Here is a 24,271-nt window from a genome sequence, read left to right as displayed (position 1 = left end):
CTTTTCTCTCTATCCATATGGATTATATTTTTGTCTTGCTCATAGCTGTCACTTTTTTCTACTCCCATTGTTATCTCTAATAACTACAGCTAGCTGACCTACCTTTTCTCCCACTCTAACTTTTCTAAATATGTTATCCCCCTACAATGTTTGATTCTCAGTCCTGCTTTTTCTGTAGCCATGTCTCATTAATCCTGACTGTGTATCTGGTTCCTTGCAATGCATTATAGCCTGCAGTTCCCTGTGTTATTGTGGTGTAATTGATTCTATATTTCACCCAAATTGCTGAATTGAAATGCCTGCTTTGTGCTGGTAAATCCATTGTTTCGTGTTTTACCAAGCCATATCGATGGGAATACTCCATGTTCTGCAACTTGCTTGTACTGTGTTAGCTAATTTATTTGGATAGGCAATAGAGCAGTACAATTGGGCTTAGTTTCTCCTGGATAAAGAGGAGAAAATAAAAAGCAGTTTATATTCCTATTATTCAATGATCACCACTAAAACATGTGAGAACTTTAGATGAGGGTAAGACTGGCCTCAGCTGTGATGCCCGTGGAATAAAGGCCGGCTACCTGACTCGAACCCGATGGGACCCGTCGACATATGTTTGGTTCGGGTCGGGTTGCACTTCCAAGTCCGGCATTCGGGCTCGGGTCGGGCCAGGTCGGACACGCTCCCATCACAGGTAAGTGGCTCCAATTTTAATTTAATTTTTGGACTAGAAAGGTGGTTTTGTTACAGCTATTTTAAGCTTGTGCAGATCAGCAACAAAGTAAAAAACGGAAGGTAAGTTAACTGATCGGGTCGGTGCGGGAATAAATGGACTAACTCGGACCGTGTCGGGATCTGGTCGGATGTGGTTCTGTTGGGCTCGGTTCGTTTTTTTTTTTGTGTAGCCTTTACCTTAGAATCAAAATTGTCTGCTAATACTTATTGTAGATGCTTACATGGACAAGGAATTGGAGGATGGAATTGTTCTCTGTCATGAGCCAGTATCTCTGAGAGGAGGGTAGAAAGTAGGAAATGGGAGGAGAATGCCAAAAAGTAAATCATAGAATTTTGCTGCACAGAAGGAGGCCGGTCCCTTCTGTTGACTCTTCAAAAGAATTATCTACTTGATCCCATTCCCGTGTCCCTTTTTAAAAATGTTTTCCCCAAATATGTTTACACTTTTTAAAAGCTATAGTCATAGAATCTTACAGCATAGAAACAGGCCCTTCGGCCCACCGCGTCCATGCCTACCATAATTCCTATCGATACTAATCCCACCTGCCTGCATTAATTCCATATCCCTCTATGCCTTGCTCATTCAAGTACCTGTCCAGATGTCTCTTAAATGTTGCTACTGTTCCTGCCTCCACCACCTCCTCTGGCAGCTCATTCCAGATACCCACTATTCTTTGTGTGAAAAATTTACCCCTTTGATCCCCTTTAAACCTCCTCCCTCTCACCTTAAATCTGTGCCCTCTAGTTTTAGTCACCCCTACCATGGGAAACAGACTCTGGCTATCTACCCTATCTATGACTCTCATAATTTTATATACCTCTATCATGTCCCCTCTCAGCCTCCTTTGCTCCAGGGAAAACAGACCCAGCCTATCCAATCTCTCTTTAAGCCCTCCAAACCAGGCAACATCCTTGTGAATCTTTTCTGCACCCTCTCTAGCTTAATCACATCTTTCCTGTAGTGCAGCGACCAGAACTGCACACAGTACTCCAAATGCGGCCTAACCAACATTATGTACAACTGTAACATGACATCCCAACTGTTGTACTCAGTGCCTCGGACGATAAAGGCAAGCATGCCATGTGCTGCCTTCACCACCCTGTCTACCTGTGTTGCCACTTTCAGGGAACTATGTACTTGCACCCCAAGGTGTCTCTGCTCAACAAGACTCTCCAGGGCCCTGCCATTCACTGTATATGTTCTGCCCTGGTTTAACTTCCCAAAATGCATCACTTCGCACTTATCTGCATTAGATTCCATTTGCCAATCCCTTGCCCACTTTCCCAGTTGATCTATATCCTGTTGTAACCTTAGACACCCTTCTTCACTGTCTGCTATACCACCAATTTTGGTGTCATCTGCAAACTTACTAATCATGTCCCCTACATTCACATCCAAGTCATTAATATATATGACAAACAACAGAGGGCCCAGCACCGATTCCTGCGGCACACCACAGGTCACCGGCCTCCAATCTGAAAAACAACCCTTAATGTGAATACTTCTCAAACCCCAACTGCGCCCCCTGCCCCAGCCCGGTTTCTGGTAGGGCATTTCATATTTTAAAACACTCCTTAAAAATAAAAATTCTCCTAACCTCTTCCTTGGCTCTTTTTGTGATAATCTTAAATTTACACCCACTAGAAATTGACTCACTAAGCGGGGAAGTAATTTTCCCCAATTTACTTTATTGTAATGCTTCATAATTTTGAACATTTTATCAGACCTCCACTGAACCTCCTTTAATATAAAAGCCCATTTTTTTGTCTTTCTTTTATAACTAAAGTGTCTCAGCTCAGAATGATGGCATTCAGCCCATCATGCCTATAACGCCTGTTGAACGAGTTATCCAATTAGCTCTGAACCCTCAGGCATCATATTCGTGAATCTATTCTGTGACCTTAACTCCTACGCTAAAGTAAGGCACCCAAAACTGGACACAATTTCTAGCCATAAATGAAAGCAGAAAATGCTGGAAATACTCAGTAATTTCAAACCTAAGATTTATATAGGTTTAGTATTGTCTCTTTTTCCTTTTGTACTCTGTAAGTAGTCATTAAATCTTGAACCTCATATTCTTCCTTGCAGCTTTTTGTGAGTATGTCTTTTTAAAAAGGTACAGAAAGTTGCAGTAAAATTTATTTATGGTAATGGAGAAAAGTAAGATCTTTCTTTATATAATGTGTCCAGTCATATAATTCTTTTTGATTAGTGATGCGTTAATATAATTGTGTGTTGGAAATCATCTTCTGTAAATAGTAAACACCTTTATTCCAGCTGACACTAAAGTGTTTTTCTTCCATGTGTCTCTTCTCGACAGCGATAAAAAAAAAACCTTAACTGTGGCAATGGGTGAAATCTGAAACCAATATGGTTACTTCTGTATGCTGTAAACATCAGTATTAAAAAATCTTAACTTTTTATAACTATTGGAAGCTTCTCACTGGCGATCACGTTTAGGCTTGTACATGAAGAATGGTCAATTGGAGGGCTGCCGACGTCTCAAGAACTAGAACGGGCCATTAGTTAATGCATTCAGGAGAGTAGGGGAGAATAACTGTTCTGGCTTCAGAACCTTCCAGCCAGACTTTGTGACTTACAGTAGATGCAAGACTTCTTAGTGTTTGCCCAAACTTACCTTTATTCTATATTGAATGAGAGCAACATTTTATATATGTGTACTCCGATCCTGTCTGCAAATCTTTACTACTGTTGTCATCCATGTTCATTATAAATTCCTGCATCCACCTTTTATTATGGAAGTTGCCTATGTGAACTTGACGTGCTATAATTATACTCTCTTACTAGTGCTATAGTGCCTCACTTTTGTGTTTCCCGGTCCCTGGCCTGAACTGCAGAGAAATTTTATGCTCTGAACCATTTTGCTGTCAGTCTTGCTATTTCGCTATATTGTTATGGCTAGATGAGAAAGGGGTCTAGGGTTCCCTCTTAGCCTTCACCTGGTCTTGCCATAACGGGGTTTTATTTTAAACACTCTTTTGTAGCTCCCCCTTGGTGAATCCTTGTTCACTGCTTTCCAATTATAAGGCAAAGAAACCAGCACAAACAGGCTTTCTTAGGTCTAAAGAAGAAAGGTTGAACTTTATTAAACTTAAACTCTAATTCGCTTAATGTCTACGGATACATGACGTGCCCACGCTAACATGCCTACGTGATACACATATGCAGATAGTGACAGAAAAGAGCAGAAGAGATATAGTGGAAAGTTTTGAGGCAATATCTGAAGATGGTTTTGGTTACTGTTCTTCAAGCTCGCTGTAGAGTGCTTGATTGTAGGTAGGTCTTGCTTTTCGTTGGGGCCCAGTATTCTTCTTAAACCTTCTTCGATGTAGGAGACTTTTCTCTCTTGGGGTTCACGTCTTCGGTGGATTTGGAGTTCCATGAGAAAGAGATGGGAGCAGACAGGAGAGGCTGTGGCGAGCCAGCCAGGAGGGATCTTTACAGTCCAGGAGCAAACAGTCCCTCTCTCAAACTCTCTGTACAATTAAAAAAAAAACAGGTTGCCCAGCAAGTTAGTCATGTGACTAGCTGGTTTGACCGCGTCTGTTTGTGGATCGGCCATCTTAGCACTCATCCTGGAATGTGAGCTTCCTCACCTTCAATGTCTGGTGATCAAAGTCCATTGTGGGTTGAATGTGTCAGGGAATGGTCCTTTGTCTCCACAAATACTATCTATTAGTATGTAAATGTTTTTTCCAGCCACATCTGATCTGTTTAATAAGTCATTTCCTTGCTTCAACAGTTTAAAATCAGTGTTCATATGACAAAATTAATATGCCTCATTCTTGGCAGGTGGGGGTCTGCATGATAATATGACTTAAAAATCAAATGAAAGTATTACATAAAAATAACAGCAGAATGTATGAATAACATGGAGACTGAATTCCATTTTTGTGCCTCAGTCTAGTTATTCCTTGCCCTCTAACCCCGTTCCACCTGAATTCCACATTTGGTTTTGACTTGCCATGTACAATGTCACAGGGGATTGATTAACATATGTTAAAATTCCTCATGAGTTCTTATTTGCCATTCTCTTCCTGGTCGTAGTGATGTGTGATTGTAGTTCAATGGGAAATTCAATAATGTAGCCTTCCTCGCCCTTACAAATGCAGTTTATTTCACATCCTCTGGCCTAGGCCATAGATAAATGCTGATAGATAATCGCTCCCCTGCTGATCTTGTTATGAGGGAAATTATTTGAACTTGATTTTTCCTTGATGTGAGGGAGGATGAAGCACACAGCTACTGATTCCAGATACTGTTTAGGTTTATGACTAAACTGGGAGTTTGCTGCAACCTACTAAAAAAAAGGCAACTGGATTTTGTTCTGGAAAAACAATTCAAAGTAAACAAATGGTTTTTTGGCAATTTAGGCTAGACAGAAGCAGTCAGCTTTGTTGATCTTAAATCCTGAAATGCTGTGTTTCATTTGGGGTTGATACTTTCTGTGTTGATCATTATTGCACCTTTTGCAGTTGTAACTTAAAACAGCTGGATAGTGTGTTCTTAGAATTGACTTGCTCTTGCCTGGGACTGCAACATATCGTCAAACAGAAAGTGGAGGGCTGGGAGTGTTAGATCAGTTCTTTGGATATTGCTAGATTTAAAGTTGTGATCTCAGTATTATGGTATGATTTGATGTTGAAGTTCTCTGCCCCCCCAACCTCCACCCCATTCCCTAGGGAGATTTTGCTGCATACTTAATCTTGCAGGCAAATGGTGATGACTGAGTAGTTCCTTTGCTCTGCATTGCAGCTGGAGTGTTTGAAAAGGAGGAGTTTGGAAAAATGAAATATTTGACTTCACTTTAATTGTCGCAGATAGAAAGGAGCAATTTCTGTAATAAATGGATGAATTATAGCAGCAGTAGCTATTGCTGTGTGTCCTACATCCATATGTTTATACATGCATAAGCATATGGCAATGTGATGAGTCTTCTGTAAGAGAACTGCTTTCAAGCTTTATATTGCAGGGATTGTGTTAACAATAGCTACGTGACAGGCATAAATGTGCTGGCACAATATTGTTTTTTTGTATCAGGCAAGCATATTGTGTCTGCTTTCATTTTGCGAGTGCTCCTCTGAGAACATGAATATGACTCCTGCTGCTGTTGTATTGACTAACTCATTTCTCTGTGGGGTAGATGAGGTTGGTTGGGCAATATGTTTGTTGTTCAGTACCCAACTCAGAGCTGGGAGAACCTCCTGAGTTACTCATTTTGCGTATATGGAGTTTGGTGGGGTTACAGATAACTAAACGTGGGTTTGAGATTTGAAAGCCCATTTATGCTATTTCTGTGGTCTTGTGTCACTTCATGGAATTCAGGTCCTCTATATAGATATAATCTGAATGGTCTCATTTATATTGTGCTTCAGGCAGGTCTGCTCTTGGTATTCATCCAATATGCAAAATTTCATTGTTTTTGGATCCTCATTGATCTTTATGGTGCCAATTGATATAATTGCAGTGTGTCCATATAGTGCCAAGGACAGTGCAGAAACTGTCAGAAAACTGGTTTCAGGCCATCTGAGCACTTACCAGGTGATACAAGTAGGAAAAAGACAGAAACCCACAAGAGTGGCATTTATAGTGGGAGTTTTATGGAAGTATTGTCTATTCATCCGGGGGAATACTCCAGAAATCTTTCATACTGGTGCAAAGTTTGCAGTAGAAAATGGGCTTTTGATTTGGTTCACAGTCTGCTCCCAATCACGCTGCAGTTTGGTCTTGAGACTGTCTTAAGGACAGTATTGGCATGTTCTATAAAATCTAGTTATTCGGAAAGAAATTGCAGTAATTAGAGCCCTCGAGTTTGTTCTCCACCCTGCACATCAACTATCAAATACATTTGGGACACTGAAAGGTAATCAGGGCTAATTGTAGTGCTGCCACAACTGCTACCTTGGCTGAGATCAGTACACCATGCCTTCTCTTTATGGCCCAGATACTCAGATAAATCTTGAACTGTTCTTGAACTATTATAGAACAGGTTAGAAAGCTGTAAACTGTTTATGGGTGAGGAAATGGAATCTATTAACCACATAGCTAGTGTTGAGTAAAAGCTCTCAAAATTTGGTGCAGACTTGATGGGCTGAATGGCCTGCTTTTGTACTGTAACATTTTATTTTCCTCGGTAAAACGACAACTGCAATTGTGTTGGACCACTTCCTGACAGATTGCTACCTGACTGTTCATTCCAACTCTTGACCTGTCATAATGGATTACTTGGCAATAAAATTAGTCAGAAGGGGTCTCATATTTCATAGATTGAACATAATTGAAGGTTCAAGTTAACCTTTCCATATTTGCGGTCTCCAGTTAAAGTTTTGAACGAAACCTCTATAGAAGGGACCTCAAAACGCCTGTGTTTTTGGGGGCATTAAGCTGTTTGAAATTAATTTCCGAGAAGCATTATTTAATATCTCTCTTGATAAAGCAGAAAAACAATCCGTCTACAATGGTAAGTATTTACCTGAAACCTAATACCGATAACAAGAGGGCAGAAGGGATGGAGTTTATAGTGAGCTCAGAATAGAAACAGATTCTAGCGATATCCCTCAAAAAGGGAAGCACGAATCTCCAGAAAGAAAGAAATAGTGAAAGATCTTGTAATATATTGGTGTCAATCTTGGTTCAGTGGTAGCACTCTGTCCTTTGATTTAGAAGGTTGTGGATTCAAGTCCCATTGTCCAGACTTGAGCACAAAATCTTGGCTCACACTTCAGTGCAGTACTAGGGGAGTGCTACATTGTGGGAAGTGCTATCTTTCAATGAAACATTAAACTGAGGCCCTGTTTGCCCCCTTTACAGGGCATAAAAGGATCCCATGGCACTATCTGAAGAAGAGCAGGGGAATTTTTCCAGTGTCCTGGCTAGCTTTTATCCCTCAGCCAACATCAATAGAACAGATTACCTGGTCATTTATGTCATTACTGTTTCTGGGACTTTGCTGTGCACAAATTGTCTGCACATTTCTCTACCTTACAAAAGTGACTGCATTCAAAAAGTACGTAATTGACTCTGAAATGCTTCTGGAAGGCACTGTCAAAATGCAGGGTTGTTCTTTCTTTTGCTATGAAGCGTATCCACATTAGATGGCCGAATCCGAAGTTTCCCCTCCTGCATCCAATCGTTTACCCCTTTTGAATGAAAGTGATATTAAGATTAAACATACATTTAACCCTTGTCCGATGCTGCATGAAGAATCCTTCAGGATAAGAAGAAAGCATATTAAATGGTAAGCAGTTTAGTATACCCTGTTATTTAATTTGGTCTAAGTATTTCAAATTTAGCTATTGATCCTCAACTGCATTTGGAAAGCCCTTTCTTCAAAACACAAGGGACCACCATTGAAGCTTTGTGCCTTGCATCATTCCAAGATATTTTTGACCACTGTCTATACCTGACCAGGAAAAGGAGAGATATAGCAACTGAACTTATATTTATGAAGCACCTTATTACATTGAAATATCTTAGTGCTTCACTCAATTAATGGCTTCTAAATTGTAGTGGCTCTATTCAAAGCAATGACAGCAGCAATTCTGTTGCATCTATACCCTACAAACAGCTGTGAGATGAATGATCAGTTCATCTTTTTTTGGTGGTATTGGCTAAGGGAGGAATGGTGGCCAGGATGCCAGGAGAACTCCCTGCAGTTCTTGAATTACTGCCATAGGCTTTTTAATGTCTGCCGGAACAGGCCAGATGGGACTTTGGATAGCATCTCAGATAAGCAGTGTTCTCTCATATATTGTATTTAAGTGTTATTCTGGATTATGATGTGAAACCATGATGTGAAACTCAAATAGACAAATCCTATAACCTGTGGGCATGAGTGCCACTAACTGAGCTAAGATGACAGATAAGCTTCTTCATTAGCCATGTAACTAGCTATTTTAAGATCCTCAGTAATTATAATACCAAGGTATGTGGAGGCTGCGTTCACCAATTTGGAAGGAAAACTGCATTGAAAGTCAGCAGGAGCCAGTTGGTTAAATTATGCACCTCGTGGATATCTTGCTTTGATCTCACTGCTACTGTTGTCGATATGATAATATCACAGATGGGAGAAACAGAGATTTGGGGGAACAGCGGTTACTAAGTTATATACTGTTGTGAATTGAAAAGGCTGGGATTGGTGTGAATTTGGCACAGAATTGGTGATGTGACATGAGGGTGTATTAACATCTGGGAAATTGATACTTCTGTTGCACTTTGTGTAAAACCCGCTAAAAATGGGCCTGAACTCACATGTATTGGTTCCAAAGTGTGCAGCAAGAAAAAGGATTTCACAGTGAGTGCATCAGAGTTTCCCAAAACTCCCAAACAGTATGTATGCATCCTTGAATTCTTGCTCTTATGCTGTGGCATTCCCAAGATGTAGAAACACGACCTCTTTGATCAAGCTTTTGGTTATCTGACCTGATACCTCCTTACATGATTCAGTGTCATATTTTGTTTGCTAATGCTCGTGTGAAGCACTTTGGGACGTTTTCATTACATTAGAGGTGCTATATAAATGCCAGTTGCTGTTTGTTGTTGAAACCACAGGATCTGGTTTGATGTGACTGAGTGAGGAAGTACTGTTAGATGTCAGGCACTTAAACATGTAAATCAGAGTCCGAACGCAATTTGCTGTTTGGCATATTCCAGTGTATTTTGGGTACGGCACATCATGGCGCAAAATTCTGGGATTTTTATTATCAGTAAACGGGTAGCCATGAACTAACTTTCACCTCCCTCATTTTTAGTTTTTTTTTTAGTAATTGCAATGTCATGATTTTATTTCTGTAAGAAAATAAACTTTTTTGTTTGCACGGCCAAGGGAGCAATATAGGCTAGAAGTTAACGTTGATAGCGAATGAATGCCTTTTTTTGGGCATGCTGGGTGTCTGACATCTGCAGAAAACAGTCATGTTCATCTCTGATACGGGCTGTTGAGAGATGTTCATCCACCTGTTGGTTGCTTAATAGAATGTGCATACTCTCATTGGGACACATCCTGCTTATGCAAATCCGAAGAGCTTAGGTGCAGTTTAGCAGAACTAAGGTTTAGGGACTCCAGGTGTGTGCAGGAGTGCTATTGCAGTTTTGCCTGCTAAATCTGCAAAGCTTACTGATACAATGATTCTCTCAGCTACTCTTAAACTCCTCTTATTGAAAGAATAATGACATCCTAGATAAAAATCTCAAGATTTGCCCCATACTCTCTTGGCATCTAAAGGACCACTTGACATATGAGAATGAATCTGCTGTATATGGAGCTCCCCTGAACATTAAAACTCTATGCAATAATCTCCTACAAGATCTCAATCTGCCCTCCAAATTTCTCAAGACCAAATTTCTGCATGTTCCTTTCTGATTATTCCCTGGGTCTTCGGAACATCTGGTTGATGTGTGGACTATGGCAACCTTAAGAACTACTGATATAAAGGCAAAATACTGCGGATGCTGGAAATCTGAAATTAAAACAGAAAGTGCTGGAAATACTCAGCAGGTCTGGCAGCATCTGTGGAGAGAAAAGCAGAGTTAATGTTTCAGGTCAGTGGCCCTTCTTCAGAACTGGCAGATATAAGAAACGTAAAAGATTTTAAGCAAGTAAAGCGGGGATGGGGCAAGAGATAACAAAAGAGAAGGTATTGATAGGACGAGGTCACAGAATAGCTGACCAGAAGATCGTGGAGCAAAGGCAAACAATATGTTAATAGTGTGCTGAAAGACAAAGCATTAGTACAGATAGGGTGTTAATGGGCTGAAAAAGTGAACAGCCACAAGCACAAATATGGAAAAAAAACAGTGGGTAGGCACAGTAGAAACAAACTGAACAAACTAAAATAAAATAAACACAAAAAATAAAATAAAAAATAACTAAAGATAAAAGTAAAATGGGGGGCCCATCATGCTCTGAATTTATTGAACTCCATGTTCAGTCCGGCAGGCTGTAGCGTGCCTAATCGATAAATGAGATGCTGTTCTTCGAGCTTGCGTTGATGTTCACTGGAACACTGCAGCAATCCCAGGACAGAGATGTGAGCATTAGAGCAGGGGGCTGTGTTGAATGGCCAGCAAACGGAAGCTCGGGGTCATGCTTTCAGATTGAGTGGAGGTTTTCCGCAAAGCGGTCATCCAGTTTCCGTTTGGTCTCCCCAATTTAGAGGAGACCACACACTGTGAGCAGCGAATACAGTATACTACATTGAAAGAAGTACAAGTAAATCGCTGCTTCACCTGAAAGGAGTGTTTGGGGCCTTGGATAGTGAGGAGGTAAATGGGCAGGTATTACACCTCCTGCACTTGCAGAGGTAGGTGCGTTGGGAAGGGGACGAGGTGGTGGGGGTAATGGAGGAGTGGACCAGGGTGTCGTGGAGGGAACGATCCCTTTGGAATGCTGACGGGAAGGGAGGGGAAGATGCCTTTGGTAGTGGCATCACGCTGGAGGTGGCGGAAATGGCAGAGGATGATCCTTTGGATATAGAGGCTGATTGGGTGGAAAGTGAGGACAAGAGCTGTTATCAGTTCAATTCCTCAGCAACAACTTTCATTTATATAGTGTCTTTAATGAACATAAGAACTAGGAGCAGGAGTAGGCAATTGAGCCCCTCGAGCCTGCTCCGCCATTCAATACGATCATGATTGATCTCATCTTGGCCTCAACTCCACTTTTCTAACTGTTTTCCATAACCCTTCAACCCATTACTAATTAAAAATCTGTCTATCTCTCCCTTCAATTTACTCAGTGTCCCGGCATCCACTGCACTCTGGGGTAGTGAATTCCACAGACTGACGACCCTTTGAGAGAAGTAATTTCTCCTCATCTCTGTTTTAAAACTGCTACCCCTTATCCTAAAACTATGATCTCTTGTTCTAGATTGCCCCACCAGAGGAAACATCCTCTCTACGTCTACTTCGACAATCTCCTTAATCATCTTATATACCTCAATTAGATCTCCTCTCATTCTTCTAAACTCTAGACAGTAAAGGCCTAAACTGCTCGATCTCTCTTCATAAGACAAACCCCTCATCTCTGGAATCAAACTAGTGAACCTCCTCTGAACTGCCTCCAATGCAACTACATCCCTCCTCGAGTAAAGGGACCAAACCTGTATGCAATACTCCAGGTGCCGTCTCACTAATGCCTTGTACAGTTGTAGCAACACTTACCCACTTTTATACTCTATTCCTTTAGCAATAAATGCCAAAATTCCATTTGCCTTCCCTATTACTTGCTGTACCTGCATACTAGTTTTGTGCGATTCATGCACGAGGACACCCAGGCACCGCCCCCCTAACAACTCTTGCATAGAGCAGCTCTTAGGAATTTGGCCTGTTGCTTTATCATAAGCTGGGCAAGACATTGATATCTGCAGCACAACCCAACAGTATCTTCCAACCATGCTGTTGAATCCTTACTGCGACCTTTTGGATCTCATGCTAACTCTGTATAATGATCTTACCAGTGTTACAACCAGGTGAGAAAGGGGTCTAGAGTTCCTTCTCAGCCTTCACCTGGTCTTGCCGTAACAGGGTTTAATTTTCAACACACTTTTTTTTAGCTCCCCCTTAGTGAATCCTTGTTCAGTAACTTCCAATTATAAGGCAAAGAAACTAGCCAAACAGGTTTTCTTTTGTTTCAGAAAAAAGGTTGAACTTTATTAAACTTAAACTCTAATTCGGTTAATGCCTATGGATACATGACGCGGCCACGCTAGCATGCATATGCAATACGCACATGCAGATAGAAACAGAAAAGAGCAGAAGAAATAAAGTGGAAAAGTTTGCGGCAATATCTAAAGATGGTTTTGGTTACTGTTCTTCAAATTCGCTGTAAAGTCCTTGATTTTTGTTGGGGCCCAGTATTCTTCTTAAACCTTGTGCGTGTAGGAGACCTTTCTGTCTTGAAGTTCGTGTGCCCTCGGTGGGTCCAGAGGCTCGTGAGAAAGAGATGGGAGGCGACAGGAGAGGTCTTCTTAGTCCAGCAGCAAACAGTCTTTTAGTTCAAACTGTTTGGACAATTCAGAAAAACCAGGTTGCCAAGCAGGCTAGTCACGTTACCAGCTGGTCTGACCATGTCTATTTGTGGATTCAGCCATCCCAGCTGTCATCCTGAAATTTGAGCTCCCTCACCTTCAGTGTCTGGTGCTCAAAGTCCATTGTGGGTTAAATTGGATAAGGGAAGTAACCCCTTTGTCTCCCCAATCACTATCTGTTAATATGCAAATGTCTTTCCAGCCAATGGCCCGGTGATTTTTTAAAACAAGTCTTTTCTTCACTTCAGCAACAGTTTTCAAATCAATGTTCTTATGACAAAATTAATATGCTTCATTCTTGGCAAGTGTTGGGGGGGGCCTACATGACACCAGATACTAATGAAAGGATTTTTGGATTAATGCTTAATATGTTTGCATGGTATCCTTCTATTTTAAGTGGGTTAATGCCTCCATTAATGTGGACAGAGGGATGTCATACAACATGCCTTCCTCTGCTGTTATCTACAGCAATCCTTTCTAGTTTGCTGTGTTTTAAAGTTTTAGAGACAGAAAATGTTGATAAGCATCTAAAAGAAGAAAAGACAGGCTAATGTATGGCTATGACCATACATCAGAACTATGATCCAAGGTTTAATGAAGTCTGGGCAGGGACCAATGTGACATTTAGCTAGTTTTGTTTTATGAATGTAGAATGCAACTGGGATTCAATTATTCTGAGTGCACATTATAATATGCTTCCCGTCACAAATGAACATGCTGTACCTGGGGATAGGTTCTGAATGAGATGACCTGGAACCTATAAATTTATATTGAAGTCCCTACAATTACGTTTATTTTCATATTTAAAATGGAACCCTTTCAGGGGAAAATTCATTGTCTGAAAAGGCAGAATTGTTATGAGCTTTATCAAAAAATCAGAAGTTTCTGAGGGGAATGTGGATTTGACCACCAGATGCTGCTAAAAATAAATCTCTCACAGCAGTGTTCACAGTTCCCTTCGCTCATTTCTATTCTTTCATACTCTGCTTTTCTGCACTTGAGTTTTTTTTCCCCCCTGCCATAAAGGTGTTGTTGGAATATTGGGCACACCCATTTTCCATTGCACTTTCGGTAAGTACCAAAAGGGCTGTGCTGGTGTTTATAGGTACTTGGATCTAATGTTCCAGGCTGTTCTGAAATATCATTTTTTTTTTTTGTGTCTGTTAGCTTTTCGAAAGCTGTTGATCAATTTTTGCTAGCTTTCTAAGTTGCCATTTATCAAAGTTTTGAGGAGTGACATGAAAGCTCAGCAATGAGGAAGAACACATGGTTCCAGAAAACAAAAGAGTCATGTTAACTTGTGTTAGCTGTCTAATTTGGAGCGCTCAGAGAATAATGTTAATTGGCTTCAAACTAACTTCTTTGTGGTAGTTGCATAGGTTGTATGGGCTTCCAGGAATCGATCCCAGGCTGTTTAATATTTTGAGTTTGGGCGGATTCCAAAATCATCCTTTTTGGAACATGTCCCAAAGTTGTTTCATCCTCCTGTTTATTGTAGGAATATTCACGCTGCAGTACAGCTATGCACCAATACTTTCCCGATCTCGTATATTGCCGGAGAAATGTACTCCCTATTGGAAATGCCTAGCACACTCGGGATGTAGAGATTGTGAGGTCTGTCATGCTCTCATATAAAGCTCCGGATCGTTGGGTGGCTTTGGTTTTCATGCATAGCCAAGGGTTGTGAGACAGATGAGGATTTGGGCAATTATACACTGTAGTTGAGCTGCCAAATAGTAGTGCTTGAGATTGAAAAGGGTGAGGACTCCTTTGCGCTTGTCACCTTGCCAAGCACCTTTTCTCCAAAATCAACCAGCAGAAACCCAGTTAGAGGACTTCCCAATTTCATTTAAGGGTATCCAAGTGGCAAAATGATGTCTCCAATCTGGAAATATATTGAGGTCGAAATTTGGTCAGCAGTGACTGTCAGGAGTGTTGTGCAGTCAGAAGGAGCACTCCTGTTCCTCCTGGCTCTATAAGAAGATTTTATATAATAAAAATTGTTTTTTTTTAAAAAAAGCTTTAGTTGACAGCTGCTGATTAGGCCACAGTGGTGGCCTATAGAAGTTCGTGTTACAAAGTTTCGAAAGGCTGTGATCGGTGTCGTCATTGAATTTAGTGTATTGTAACTAATACATAATAGGATAAATCACATCTGAACCAATACATTTTTATGTTCAGTATGATGCTCTTACTTCATAACCTCAATTAACTGTTGGTACCATCACCAATGACTAAATGTATAACTCCCAGCAGTTCACCCTAGTGTTGTTTAGTTCCAGACACACCCCAAATATTTTGGTGTTTAGTTTAGTTTAGAGATCCAGCACTGAAACAGGCCCTTCGGCCCACCGAGTCTGTGCCGACCATCAACCACCCATTTATACTAATCCTACACTAATCCCATATTCCTACCACATCCCCACCTGTCCCTACATTTCCCTACCACCTACCTATACTAGGGGCAATTTATAAAGGCCAATTTACCTACCAACCTGCAAGTCTTTTGGCGGTGGGAGGAAACCGGAGCACCCGGAGAAAACCCACGCAGACACAGGGAGAACTTGCAAACTCCACACAGGCAGTACCCAGAATTGAACCCGGGTCGCTGGAGCTGTGGTGCTAACCACTGCACCGCAGAATCTATAATTCTAATGCCCAGTCTTTATTTAGTTTAAGTGGTTATATGAAAATTTCTACATGGCCAAACATTAGAGTTTACTAAATTTTTAATGATGGTTGTTAAGTCTGTTTAATTTATGATCAATTTTCAGTATTCCAGCACATGCAATAGATAACCAGGTTCGTTCACCATGGCTTAACCTTCATCCAGTTGTGAAGGTCAGTTGGGCCTGACCCAACACAACTGTTAAAAGCATTGCAGGTTTGACGATTTGTGTGCTATTGTATAAATTGGTTTGGGCAGTTTGTCCCCTCAATGATGAGAATGCTCCCCAGGAAGAGGCGCTCCTGTTACAGTCTAGCAGGAAACTGGGGAAAATTATACACCACAAAAGATGGAAATCCCAAGCATTTATCCCCTCCTCTCCTCTTCCACACCCTCCCCCCCCGCCCCCCCCCCCCCCCCCCCCCAACATCCTAAACAACTCTTTTGTTGCATTTAATGCTGTTAACAATGTGTTTCCTTATGGCAGTATTTTGATCATGGGAAGGTTATGCTGTCTGTCCTGAACTCTATATACTGAAAAAAAAAGTCATGTGTAAAATTTCTTAAAATGTTAACTAATATCCTTTCAAATAATTGAAAGTGTTCAGTAGCTTGGTCAGCACCTGAAACGGACAGATGGGTTAAAGATTTTAGTAGGACCATCCACTTCAAATAGTTATCCATTTTATTTTATTGCTACTGAGCCACCTGTCATTGGCATTTGGGTTTTCCTTCCTTTCCTTTTGAAATGCTTCTAAGATGATACTGCTCTTTTGTGCCTGTGGCTTCTTTTCTTTTTCAGCTTCGGTGTGACAGAGCCACTTTTGGGTAATGTCAAATACCTTGTAGAGTTGAAACGGGGTGGGTCGAGAATTGTACTGATACTAAATCAAGACCTAGGGCTCTAAATTAAAACAGACAATGCTGGAAGAATTTGGCAGATCTGGCAGCAGCTGTGGAGAGAGAGAAACCGAGTTCATGCTTCAGGTCGATAGCCTTCCATCAGAGCTGACAGCTCTGATGAAAGACCATCAGCCTGAAATGTTAATTCTGTTTCCCTCTCCACACATGCTGCCAGATCTGCTGGGTTCTTCCAGCATTTTCTGTTTTTTTTATTTCAGACTTCCAGCATCTGCAGTATTTTGCTTTTGAATTGGGGCTCTGGGGTCAGATGGATGTCCAGTAGCAGCAACAGGGCAGAGGTCAGCTTTGGGCTTGGTCAAGTTGGATGCTCAGGGTGAGTTGGCCATTTGATGTCTAATTTAGAGGGAAACAAACATCGAAGAGCAATTGATGGGTGATTGCAGTGCAGGGTGGTGGAAGGAAGTGATGAGTCCCGAGGAAAAATGAAGATGATGGGACTGAGAAGGACAAAATTTCAAATATCTAGGAAGAGGCTCTCTCAGGAATTGAAAATGCACAGAGGAAGCAATAAACATAGAATTGTGGAGAAAAGGAGCCTAGGTGAGAGGTGAGTTGCATTGAGGGATAAAGCTGTATAACAGATCAGCTTGGTTAAAACAAGACTAAAGTGGAAAGAATAGAGGCAGTTTGTGTCAGTGGCTCATACCCATGGAATAGTATGGTTGTAAACGATAGAGCTTCAAAGTCCAAGGTTCAATTGCTGTTCTGTGCTGAGTTAATGAGTTCAGCAAATGTTCTGAACAGTGCAGCCAGCTTTGATCCCCCTGGGCTCGGGATGGGAAAATTTGACAAGACTGCTGCTCCTCTTTAATTAACAGCCACACCTTTGGGAAATGTGGGTGTTGGGTGGGGCAAGATTAAATGCATCCTATGGTCAAATAGCTCAGACAGTGTTGATCTCAAGGTGAATTGCCAGTTTGGATGAGGTACCAGAGGGCTGTTGGTGCCTGTCTAACTGTACCCCAGCATGAATCACCAACTTCAGTGGAGGAGGAGTGTTTTTTAAAAAAAAAAAGAATACAGTGAAGGGATTGTTATGCCTCTCCAGCCAAATCTTACAGAACCTGAGCGGGTGGGCAGTTAAAATGCCCCATGTGACTTACCCCACCTGTTCCTGTGGATCTCTCTTTATCTGTGCTTTTTAGCAAGCGAGAAGGCAGCAGGGTCCTGCTTTAAATATGCAGATTGGGCTCATTATGTATTTCGATAATTGAAACCAAGAAGAATTTCAAACCAACATCTAAAGTAAATGGGTGGGGTGGAAGCAAACGGATATATAAAGAAAAGTCTTTGAAAGAGGCCTAGGCATTTATAAAGGCATAGGACAGAAGCAGGAGAAAAGACCATTGGAACATTGACAAAACTGTATGAAGTGAAAGCTTTAATTTATTAGAATATTTGATCCAAAGAAAGGTTCAGAAACCTGGAATTGGGGAGCATTAAAAGGTGAAATGGAAGGATTGTGTAAGTGAATTTCAAAAGGAAAAACACAGATCAGTCATATTAGCCTGTGAGGGAATAGGGTGTGGTTGTGTGATCAACCCTCGTGGTCGAGGCATATTTGGAACTGAATTCTTCTGAGATTAAATGAACTTGATAAGACATTGAACAGGAGCACAGGAGGAAAGTAAGAGGAATAGCAAATGTTCATAAGTAAAAAGCAAGAAATCCAAGGTGATTTGTGAGGGAAAAGAGTAAAAAAGGGAAGTTATTTGCAACTCAATGAAGGAACAGACCTACAGCAAAAACTACATTGTTAAGGAGTAAATACTAACACAAGTAACAGTAACTGACAGCTGTAAATTGAAGTGTATATGGAATGGACATGTATTGCAATTTTGCTTTTGAGAAAATTACAATGACGAAAGAAGTTTGTCTATGAAATATTTTATTTTCTTGCAAAGCTTCACCTTGCACTGTTGTCAGTGTTTAACAGGATCCAGCACTTGCCCCTGGAAGTGCTGTGAGGTGAGAATGTTTGCCTTCTCTCTTTCTTCTGTTTGGGAGTGGTCATGACAAAATTATGGGATCTGAGTGTTGGGTTAAAAGAAATCCAAAATAAAAAAAAAATGCTGTAAGTAGATAACAGATTGATTATGACATAATGTCACAGCAGAAATGTTGGCCAATCTTTCTTGCAGATGCTAATTGGCCTGCTGTTCATTGCGAGCAATATTTTTTTTTCCTTGAGTTCTGGGCGTTGCCCTCATCCATAGTTACTATTTGTATGTGCGGTGAAACAACAACACGGTTTAAAAGAAAATCCAGATTAGTTTCTGCGCCAAGTAACATTGACGATATACACATTTTACTACACTTCCTCACTGGTTTGAATGTTATATGCCCGTTTACATCAGTCTCTACTAGCCCCAATTTCAGAGGCAGCACTGCAGTATTAATAAGCTGCTGTTGCTGTCTCTGCACAGCTCACTTGGAGAGGTTAGCGGTTTAGTTTCTACTTGCTGTGTGTCCTTCCCTGTCTGTGAAGAAATGTCAACGTGTAGAAACAACAGGCACAATGCGCAGCTTTCAAGCAACTGTGCACATGCAGCCTTGTGCTTGCACAGTTGTTTGTTATCCATGCTACTTTATCCATCCTGCAATGTAAATGGGATTGATTCCATAGCATCAGGAATCCTGGCATATCCTAGCACCAGTTCAAATAAAATCTGTAACTTGCAGTCCCAATACTAAAGTACTAAATCTTCACAGGAAAAAAAAAAGTCTTTTTTTTTAAATTGTGTTGGTGTTTTAATGTGCTAATGGAGATGGAGCAATGCAAAGTCTTTTTTTTTTCTCAAGTAGATGCAATGCAAGGGTTAATATTTTTTTAAGAAGTGTAAAATAATCTTGGTTGAGCTGGGGTGACTGTGGGCTTTGTGTGTAGCAAGCTTCTCTTGTGTTTTGCTTTGGATGCAATGTTGGCATCGGATAGAGCATCTCTGTTTCAGTGCTGGATTGTGGTGCAGCTGGCTGCTGGGGTGGTGTTAAGGGAGTGGGAGAGCAAAATGGGGAAAGAGAGAGAAGTATTGAATTTACAGCAGGAGGAAAGAAATGGCAAATTAATGTGAGCTTTTGGTTTATGCATGACCACATTCAGACATGAACCATTTTGTAATATGATTATTGAAAGCTATTGAGAGGGAGTTTGGAACTAATTAGAGGGAAATTCCATGGCAATTACACATTATTTACCAAACATGAAGCCATATATTATAACCCATTAATTTTCTGATGATTGTGAAATCAATGCATAATTGTATTGTGAAATTTCTTGCAATTCTAATAAGTGCATACATGTGAGTTTTAATAATTTCCAAATTGCCACGGAGCCACATCAAACCACCAGGGCCATTTTTCAGGTATGTGCTATTTTACAAGTTTTCTTTTCATTTTTCTCTCCACTTGTTAAGAGTGATGGGTTGTTTCTTGAGGGTGGGCGTGATGAGCTCAGATGGGTTTGGTCTTCCTTGGTGAAGGTTAGATTTCTGGAAGGAAGTGTTGATCTTGCTGCTAACGTGAATTGTTGCGAAGAGCACCAGAGGGCATGGTGAGCCTCCCATGACAGATGTACGAAGGATTAGCCTTTTATGTTGTGGAACTGTCAGCCCCTTAGTTGGATCCACCCTGTATATAAAATACAATTTATTTTTAAATAGCATTCAGTTTGAATTATAGCCATTAATAAGGACAAGAGGGCAGCATCTCTCCCTTTCTCAAAGAAAACTTGGGTGGTTCAATCAGGACAAGGCATAGCAGAGCTTTCCACAGTTTGTTTTTCTTTTCTCCCCAGTGACGAGGTGGAAACTTGAAGCGGCGCCAGTTTAAAAAAAAAATATAGCAGGGGGAGAACACAACCTTTTTTTCAGAACAAATTGATCTGTGCCACTCATCCCAGGTTGTTTGCTAAGTGTCAACCATCTCCCCAACTAACTTAGCCCAACCTCCAGAGCATACAGTGATGTTGCACATGGCCTGAAGCTGGTCATTTCTGCTTTCAGTTAATTGCACAAGACAAATAATAATGTGAAGTTACCCCTCTTTTGCTTGTTTTTTTTGTTCTTCCCTTCTTTCTCAGTCAGTGCATAATCGTGAACACATCCCCTTTAACTATTTATTTTAAAGTTTTCGGCACTCCTGAGAACTTATTGGGTAAATGTTTGCATGCTTTAGAGTTGCCAACCCTCCAGGGTTATTCTGGAGTCTCCAGAAATGTAAAGAAGAATCTCCTGGACAATGATGTGAGCAATCCAGGAGAAAAAGTGTGTTTTTTCCCCCGCTTTCTTTGAACACTTAAGTGTATTAGTTATATAAAAAAACTACTGGAGATTGGGGGGGAGAAAATGCTTGATTGGGTGGGGTGATTGGAGGCAGGAGACCATATGATGAAACCTCCAGGCACACATCCAACCAGAGTTGGCAACCCTAATGTGGTATGATATTAAGGCACAAAGACCAGAACATTTCATTGTTAACCCTTACCCTGCCTGGTTAGAACATCCGGGCCTGGGCAGCAGTAATGGGTTCTCTGGACTATAGAGGGGAAAAGCCAAGATTTCTGCTTGATATTTAGTGATTCTTGCTGGACAGTGAATTTGTTTTGGACTTTGGGTGAAAATAGGTTGGGGTTGGCAGTGATCACTGTCATAGTTGACTAGCCAATTGACTGACCGGGCTAGTTTGCGACAAATAAATACTTGGCTGATATGACAAAAGAAACCCACCAAGAGTCACAAACAAGAGAGGAAAGGAAATGGGCTAAAGATATGTTCTTTCAAAGCTTGTATTTTTGTCAGGATAGAGCTAAAGGAGCTATTTAGCACTGGGCTAATGTAACGGGTTATAGGTAGCGAAGAGGTAAGACTCTCATTATGTTTATTGCTAAAAGTGGTTTTAAAAGCTGTAGAGAATAAAGAAGGAGCATGTATCTATATAACGTCCTATCACATCCTTGGGATGTTCCAAAGTGCTTCACAGACAGTGAATTGCTTTCGAAGCACAGCTACTGTTATGTAGGCAGGTAAGGCAGTCAGTTTGTACATAAGGTCCTACAAACAGCAAATCAGATAAATGACTAGTTGCTCTATTTTGATGATGGTGGTTGAGGGATAAACGTTGGCCTGGGCACTCAGAACAGTCTGCTGTTCTTCAAATGGTGCCATGCAATCTTGTGTCTCCACCTGACTAGGCATACAAGGTTCGGATGAAAGGTCGCAGACCTGAAACATTAACTCTGTTTCTCTCTACGCAGATGCTGCCAGACCAGTTGAATATTTCCAGCACTTTCTGTTCTCATTTCAGAGTTCCAGCATCTGCAGTATTTTGCTCTTCTTTTAGGCATACAAGGCCATCTGAAATATAGTATCTCCCATGATGCAACACCCAGTCAGTCATGCCATGAAGTGTCAGCTTAAGTTTTGGGCTCAAATCTAGATGTTGGGTGTGAACCCACAGCCTTCTGACTTCAAGATAGCCAAACTGACACTTTCCAGAGATGTAATGGCATCTGGTTGGTGGAGTGGAGGCAGCAGGTCAAGCTATAAACTTCCAATATATGGAGGGCTTTCAAAATGAGATCAAGAACCTTGAAGTCCCCTCAGACACAGAAACTGCAGAACTGGGTGAGAATGGAATGATGGGTTTGTAGGTCCTTTGCTGTTAAAGAACTAGGGATTAGCTAAAGTTCATGAACATTTGGAGGCAGGGAGACCAACAAGGAGATCACTTGAGAAATTGATCCTCAGTGTGGTGACTGCTTGGTTAAGGCTTATGACAATGGAAGAAGTAAAGAAATCGGGCTTTGTGATGCTAGCAAACTACAGAATGAAATGGCAAATATATTCATTTTTGAAAAAAAACTAGGAGCTGAATTTTTAGACCCCGTGCAGGCAGGAATGGCAATAGGTGGATGTGGAATACCACGTTGCATGCTGGTTCCCTGGCTCCATTCCACCCCCAGGCCATTATTCCCGAAGCAGGATGGGGGGTGGGCATGTGGGTGGCAAGGCTTACTCATTCACAAGTGACGGGTAACCAATTGACCTCGTTAATGGCCTATTGTAGGAGGCTGACTGGAATTTTCCAGTTGGCCTCCAGATGCCCAGGGGCATTGGGACCAGTGTAGCTGCCTGAGGTGGCCTCCTCATAGTCTGGGGGGGGTGGTCAGCGCTCCAGGCAAGCTTAGAGGCCCTTCCTGCTTGCCTGGTTTCAGCTGCAGCCACAGGCTGCCCTATGGGAGAGCCTTCCCTCCACCCCCTGCCGCAATGGAATATCTGCACATGGCCTTTCACTGAAATTTAAAAAGTGTGGAATCTAAATTGCTGGGGCTGGATTTTCGATGCGATCTGGTGTCGCGAATGGGTGTGGGCGAGGATTGAATATTGCATTATTAGAAGGCCTCTCAGGATCCTGTGCCTCTGGAATGTGAAGTGATTTTGAAAGAGAGGTGGTGGTGGGTTGGGGGGAGGAAACGGGAAACCCACATTCCTCCAACTAATAGGCTTGTCAGGGGTAGTTTGTGATATTCATTGGAAGAGCATGGGGAAAACATGAATTCTGGAACATGTGTAGATATTGTGAACACCGTGGGGAGCCATGTGGGCTATTGGAAAGGCTGCTGAATATATTTTAGAAGTGCAGAATAAAGTTCTGCTGCTCAACCAGTGCCACAGACTAGCCATTGCTGCAACTGAAAGACTTGTATTTGTGAGTGGTGAGTAGTAGGAATCTGGAGAGGAACATGAAGCCACTGGCATCACTTGGGAAGCTGGGGGTTGGCAGGGAAGACCTGGTGAACAAACAAGTGCCAGCTGAGGAAGATGGGATAGGAACAGGCTATTCTGACATTTGTCAGAGTAACCAGGATGAGCTTCAGCAGATGCAACCTCCTGGACAGGAGGAGGCCAGAGGAGCATAGTAGGGGGCTGTAAGGGGACAAAGGGTCTGAGGACATCTGAGGATGTCTACCGCCCAAGAGTCAGCTACCTGCAAATGACATGGCATCAGTGCCATAGGAGGCTGCTTCTATCCAGCCAGATGGTCTCGGACATTGGTGCTGTGATCCACAATCACCTGAGGCCTCGCTGCTCCCATGGCAGTCGCCAAGGTCACCGTGGTGTTGAATTTTTATGCAACCTGGTTGTTGCAGGGTTCAGCTGCAGATATAGGTGGCATCTCTCAATCAGCAGCTCATCACGTCATAGGGGAGGTCGTGGATGCCATATTCTGGAGATCGGGGGACTCTGTCCTCCATTTTGTCACAGATGGCACAGAAAATTGGGGTTTGCCAACATCGATGGATTCCCTCAGGTCCAGGTGGTCATTGATTGCACCTGCTGAACCATCAAAGCACCAACAGACTGGCCAACCAGATTTGATAAGAAAGGGCTAATGCTCATTGAATGTCCAGCTGGTCTGTGACCACAAGAAGCGAATCTTGCAGGTCTACGCCTGGTTCTTGATGGTCCCAGGTGCTGCACCTCTTCATGGGTGGCCCTTACCTGCAGTCGCCAAGGTCACCGTGATGAGATAAGGATCATCTCCTAAACAGATGACTTCTGATGCCCATCCGAAACGCACACAGATGGAGAAAAGCGCTAAAACCAGAGCCATCTAACATGGACCTGCATTGAACAGACCATTGGCATCTTGAAGACTTGTTTCCATTTTTTTGACTGGTCACGTGCCTTCCAGTACGAGCCAGTTAGTGTCTTGTATTGTGGTTTCGGCTGTGCCCTGCACAACATGGCAATACTAAGAGGCCTGGAACTGGATGAACAGGAGGACCTGAACGCCACTCCACATCTGAGGAGGACAGTGAAGAGGAGGAGGAAGGGATTGCTCCAGAGGTGGCCAGTGGTCAGGCATTGGAGGACAAGCGTCGATGCCGTCCCAGACCTCAGG

At 41.9% G+C, this 24,271-nt stretch overlaps 1 protein-coding gene and 1 long non-coding RNA gene across 8 annotated transcripts in view; one reads left to right on the top strand and one right to left on the bottom strand.

The window, feature by feature from the left end:
• LOC137377676 (Krueppel-like factor 12) overlaps positions 1-24,271 on the top strand; it is a 206,511-nt gene that overhangs the window by 104,573 nt on the left and 77,667 nt on the right. The gene's annotated exons all lie outside the window — the stretch shown is intronic.
• Positions 18,255-24,271, bottom strand: part of LOC137377677 (uncharacterized) — a 51,872-nt gene continuing 45,855 nt past the window's right edge. The window contains exon 3 of the long non-coding RNA XR_010976460.1: positions 18,255-19,996. This is a non-coding gene — a long non-coding RNA (uncharacterized lncRNA). The remainder of the gene's footprint in view (positions 19,997-24,271) is intronic.

The sequence above is a fragment of the Heterodontus francisci genome, chromosome 15 (assembly GCF_036365525.1).
Source record: "Heterodontus francisci isolate sHetFra1 chromosome 15, sHetFra1.hap1, whole genome shotgun sequence".
NCBI lineage: Eukaryota > Metazoa > Chordata > Chondrichthyes > Heterodontiformes > Heterodontidae > Heterodontus > Heterodontus francisci.
This window is presented reverse-complemented; position numbering and strand designations above follow the sequence as displayed.